This window comes from Elephas maximus, chromosome X, assembly GCF_024166365.1.
Source record: "Elephas maximus indicus isolate mEleMax1 chromosome X, mEleMax1 primary haplotype, whole genome shotgun sequence".
Lineage (NCBI taxonomy): Eukaryota > Metazoa > Chordata > Mammalia > Proboscidea > Elephantidae > Elephas > Elephas maximus.
The window spans coordinates 38517818-38523817 of NC_064846.1; positions in this window are offsets into that span (position 1 = coordinate 38517818).

The window sequence follows — 6000 nt, forward strand, 5'->3', positions numbered from 1 at the left end:
GAAGGTGGTGGTGATGAAATGTCCCCAAGAGTGAGGCGTGCTCTAGCTCAGTGCTTCTCTCCTGATACCAAGGCTGTAGTGCCTGCAAGAGGGCCTGGGAACTCTCTCGTCTCTCCACCCCGCCAGCCCCCAGAGCCCGGGCGGTGAGGGACTGGGAAACAACGTGGAGCGGCCGCCTATTGTGTGCTCAGCCGGGGAAGGGTCGCGCTGGTGTCGAAGGAGGGAGAGAGGTTTGCTGGCAGAGGCGCCTTGCCTGGGTCCCCTCCGCAGCCACGCCGTTTTCTTTACCCCGTCAGTCTTCCTCGCGGGGCCAGCCTCAGGGAGCTAGCCGGCTTTGAGCAATAGGAACTCGCTGGGGCAGCACCCCTTGCCCGGGTGGGGGAGACCTGCCTGGTGGGGCCTGAGCAGGTTCAGCTGTGTCTGGGGGCAGGGACGGGGGGGTTGTAGTGGGGGGAACATTCGAAGACCATCGCCTGGGGTCTGAAAGACTTAACCGTCCTTAAGAGGTTTTTACACGTGCTCTGCAATCACCTCTCCATTTCCTACTCCTTTCTTTATCCTCTTCTCCTTCTAAGAAATTGTTTTCCAAGAATCAAAGAACATATAACTAGGCATAAAAAAAGCATCCTTAAGACAGAAATAAGAATGGAACTGACCCTGTAAAACCTCCCCAAGTGCAAAGCAAGAGGCTCCATTATCTCTGCGGTTTTCTACCTGGTTACTTCATTTGTTTGGAGTTTGAAGATGACCCATACTTTCTGGGAAACCATACAGCCCTTCTAAGAGTGTTCTACCACTGCCATAGGGCACTTTCCCAACTTCAAGATCCAAGCAGTCACACCTACATATGGGACTTTGTTACGGAAACAAGGCAAGTTTGATGGTTTCTGTGAACCCAGAAAAGGCCAAGCTAAAGGTGGGTGGTTGGAGCCCATCCAGAGACACCTTGGACAACAGGCTTGGTGATCTGCTTCCAAGAGGCCACAGCCTTGAAAACCCTATGGAGCAGTTCTACTCTGCACACATGGGATGGCCATGAGCCGGGATAGACTAGAGGGCAACCGCCACGTAGCAGCAAGGACTTCTAGGGTGCTGTAAATGGTTAAACACTGGACTGCTAGCCAAAAGGGAGGCTGTTTCAAACCCACCCAAAGGCACCTCGGAAGACAGGCCTAACGATCTGCTTCTGAAGTCACAATCTTGAAAACCCTATGGAACAGTTCTACTTTACACATGTGGGCCCACCACAAGTCAGAATGGATTCCACAGCAACTAACAACAACTTAGCAGCAAGCCTATTTCAGCAGCCATTACGTTGGTCCTAATAAAGCCAGATGGAGGCGCATAGAGGATCTGGCACCTGGAAGGACCCTAAAGCAGAAGCCTTGTATCACAAAAAGAATTTGTTGATTTTTAAATGTAGGTGTTATCAGTATGAGTTCATGCCCTCCGTTCCATGAATGCCTGTGTGGCCTGCACTGTTGTTTATTTTCACGACAGCCCTAACTCTTCTTTGCTAAGAGAACCCAGATTTGCTCCAGGTATAGGCAGAACCAGCTCCAGCTGATGAATCATTACTGGTTAAAAAAATTACGATAATTTCATTCGCCTTTACTAACGGAAGCAGTGGGTTTTTTTTTTTTTTTTTTTACTAATGGGTTAGTCTAGACATCCACTCGGTTTGGGCCAGTGGGATATAAGAGGGACATGTGGGAGGAGGACTCCTGGGAAAGTTTTTGTACGCTGATAAAATGAGATGATCAGGGAGACCTCTGCCCCCCTTTCTTTCTGAGAGGAGTGTTTTCTTGTGATGCTTAGGCCCTTGGCAGCCATGTTGCAACCAGGAGAAAAGGCGAAAAGAATCACAAAGAAGCCAGTCCAGAGTCTGGACATCACTGAACTGTTGAACCAACCCTGGTCCTGCCTACATCTGAGTTCCTTTTTATGTGAGAAAAAATAAACTCTTAAGGTTTACAACACTTTTAGTCACGTATTCTGTTACTTTCAGCCAAAAGCATCCTTACTGATACAGACATTATTGTAGGCACTGAAGGTACAGCACTAAACAAGACAGGCAAAGTCTTCTCGCGGAATGTAGATTCTAGTGCAAACAACTGGACACGTTAATTTCAGAAAGGGATAAATGCTATGCAGAGAATTAAATTAAGACAATACGGTAGAGTAACTGGCCTTGGAGACCAAATTGGGTGGTCAAGGAAGGCCTCTTTGATGAGATGAAAATTGAGCTGAGTCTTGAAGGAAAGGAAATAGCCAGCAAATCACCAATCAGGAAGTAGAGCATTCTAGGCAGAAGGAATGACAGGAACAAAGGCCTGGAGATAAGGACAAACTCAGTGTGTTCAAAGAACAGAAAAAAAGGCCAGTGTGACTGGACCACAAGGAGTGAAGGAAGAGGAGTGATATGAGAAGAAGTCAGAAAAGTAGGCAATTTATGCTGAGCCTTGAAAGCATATGTTACACTCATGGTGCACGAACACCATCTAGCCATTGTGCAGGCTCCACGCTCATCCCTGAGATTGTAAATTTCACTTTTTTCATGCTTTAGGACTTCTGTTTAATTGCATAAGCATTGACATTGTGCTATGTGCTGAGAGGGGATGCAGGATAAATTAAACACCATCCATTCCCATCAGGAAAAAAATGGAAGTCTATTAGAGAATGTATTTATGATACAAGGTAGCCAACCAAAAGGTTGGCTGTTTGAACCCACCCAGCAACTCCACAGGAAAAAGACCTGGCGATCTGTTTCAGTAAAGATTACAGCGAAGAAAGCCCTGTGGGACCCTCTGCACACATGGGGTTACTATGAGTCAAAATCTACTGGACTACACCTAACAGCAACAACAGTATATAATAACTACCATACTCAAGGTAAAGGGACAGTAGAGGTCACATCTAACTGGGGTCTCTGGAAGGCTTCCTGAAGGAAGGAGTGTTTGAGCTGGACCTTAAGGAATGAGTATCACTTGGACATTACCACATTCATATACCCGTTGCCGTATATACTCATGGTCATCAAGTCAATTCCAATTCATAGCGACCATATAGGACAGAGTAGAACTGCCCCATAGGGTTTCCAAGGAGTGGCTGGTGGATTTGAACTGCAGACCTTTTGGTTAGCAGCCAAGCTTTTAACCACTGCACCACCAGGGCTCCACCACACTCACATAGTAAGAGGGTATTGTAGGGGCAATCCTACAGCTTCCAATAGGGCATTTTATAGGGTGATTTCTTTTCCACACTTGTTAAGTGCGCTTGCTTTTATCACAAGTTTACCTGTGTGTTAAATTAACACTGTCCTAACTGAATCTGAGATACAAATGTTAGAAATATCATTGAGCCTTTGACCTACTAACCCCACTTTTATGAATCAATGCCATATAAAAACTCCCAAATGGCATGGATAAGGATGCTCATTGTATTAATGTTTGTAATAGCAAAATATTAGAAACTACTTCAGTGTCAGTCAGTATGGGACTGCTTTATCCTTAATCCCTAGACCAATGCAGGGCACATAGTGAATAAATAAATGAATATACATGATTCATCCATAATAAGGAATTCTCTAGAGTTGTTAAAAAAAGAATGAGATATATATGTATGTACTTATATAAGCAAAGCTCCAAAAGGTATTGTTAATTGATAAAAGCAAGTTGCAAAACAATTCCATTTAAGAAAACAATATATATGTCCCTATATATGAGCTAATAGTGGGACTTGGGGGTGTTGGGGGAGGCCCTGGGTGGTGCAGATGATTAACATGCTTGGCTACTAACTGAAAAAGTTGGCAGTTCAAGGCCACACAGAGGAGCTTCAGGAGAAAGGCCTGGGAATGTACTTTAAAAAAATGAGCTATTGAAAACCTATGGTTGAAGGTCAACACACAATGCAGAGGATGTCAGCACAACTGAACTAAACTAAAAGCTCAGAAGTTTCCTGAATAAAACCAAACACTTTGAGGGACAGAGTAGCAGGAGTGGGGGTTTGGAGGCCATGGTTTCAGGGGATATCTAGATCGACTGGTATAAAAAAGTGTATTAAAATTTTCTGCACCCCTCTTTGGTGAGTGGCATCTGGGATCTTAAAAGCTGGCAAGTGGCCATCTAAGATGCATCACTTAGTCTCAGCCCCCTAGAGCAAAGGAGAATGAAGAACACCAAAGACTCAAGGAAAATATTAGCCCAAGAGACAGAAAGGGCCACATATACCAGAGACTCCATCAGCCTGAGACCAGAAGAACTAGATGTTGCCTGGCTACCACCAATGACTGCGCTGACAGGGAACACAACAGAGAGTCCTGATGGAGCAGGAGAAAAGTGGGGTGCAGAACTCAAATTCTAGTAAAAAGACCAGACTCAATGGTCTAACCGAGACTGGAAGGACCCCAGAGGACATGGCCCTAAGACTTTCTGTTAACCCCAAACTAAAACCATTCCTGAAGCCAACTCTTCAGACAAAGTTAGACTGGACGATAAGACAAAATGATACTGGTGAGGAGTGTGCTTCTTAGCTCAAGTAGACAGCTGAGACTGTGTGGGCAACTCCTGTCCGGAGGCGAGATGAGAAGGCAGAGGGCGACAGGAGCTGGTTGAATGGACATGGGAAATACAGGGTACAGAGGAGGAGTGTGCTGTCACATTATAGAGAGAGCAACTAGGGTCACATAACAATGTGTGTATAAGTTTTTGTATGAGAAACTGACCTGAATTGTAAACTTTCACTTAAATAACAATAAAAAAGAAAGAAAACCTATGGTACACAGTTTTACTACCCTGATACGCGTGGTGTCGCCGTGAGTCAGAATCAACTCAAGGATAACTGCAACTAGTGGGGGCGGAGAGCAAGGGGACTTTCTCATTTATCATCGTAAGACTCTCAGATTTATATTTCCAGCTCTAAAGACCAGACTTGTATATCCAATTCAACATGCCCACGTGTATGGCTAATGGGTATTTTAATTGCTGTTGCTGTTGTTAGGTGTCTTTGAGTTGGTTCCGACTAATAGCAACCCTATGTACAACAGAACAAAACGCTGCCTGGTCCTGCGCCATCTTCACAATTGTTTCTATGCTTGAGCCCCTTGTTGCAGCCATTGTGTCAGTCCACCTCATTGAGGGTCTTTCTCTTTTTCGCTGACCCTCTACTCTAGAAGCATGATGTCCTTCTCCAAGGACTAGTCCCTCCTGATAACATGTGAGAAAAAGTCTGGCCATCCTTGCTTCTAAGAAGCATTGTGGCTGTACTTCTTCCAAGACAACTTTGTTCGTTCTTTTGGCAATCCATGGTGTATTCAATATTCTTTTCCAACACTGTAATTCAAAGGCATCAACTCTTCTTCAATATTCCTTATTCATTGTACAGCTTTCCCATTCATATGAAGCAATTGCAAATACCATGGCTTGGTCAGGTATGCCTTAGTTCTCAAAGTGGCATCATTGCTTTTCAACAATTTAAAGAGGTCTTTTGCAGCAGATTTGCCTAGTACAATGTGTCCTTTGATTTCTTGACTGCTGCTTCCATGGGTGTTGACTGTGGATCCAAGTAAAATGAAACCCTTGACAACTTCAATCTTTTCTCCGTTTATCATGATGTTGCTTATTGGTCCAGTTGTCAGGATTTTTGTTTTATGTTGAGGAGCAATCCATATTGAAGGCTATAGTCTTTGATTTTCATCAGTAAGTGCTTCAAGTCCTCTTCACTTTCAGCACACATGGTTGTGTCATTTCCACATCAAGGTTGTTAATGAGTTTTCCTCCAATCCTTATACCCCATTCTTCTTCGTATAGTCCAGATTCTCAGATTATTTCCTCAGCATACAGATTAAATAAGTATGGTGAAAGGATACAACCCTGACACACACCTTTCCTGATTTTAAACCACGTAGTATCCCCTTGTTCTGTTTGAATGACTGCCTCTTGATGTATGTACAGGTTCCTCATGAGCACAATTAAGTGTTCTGGAATTCCCATTCTTCGCAAC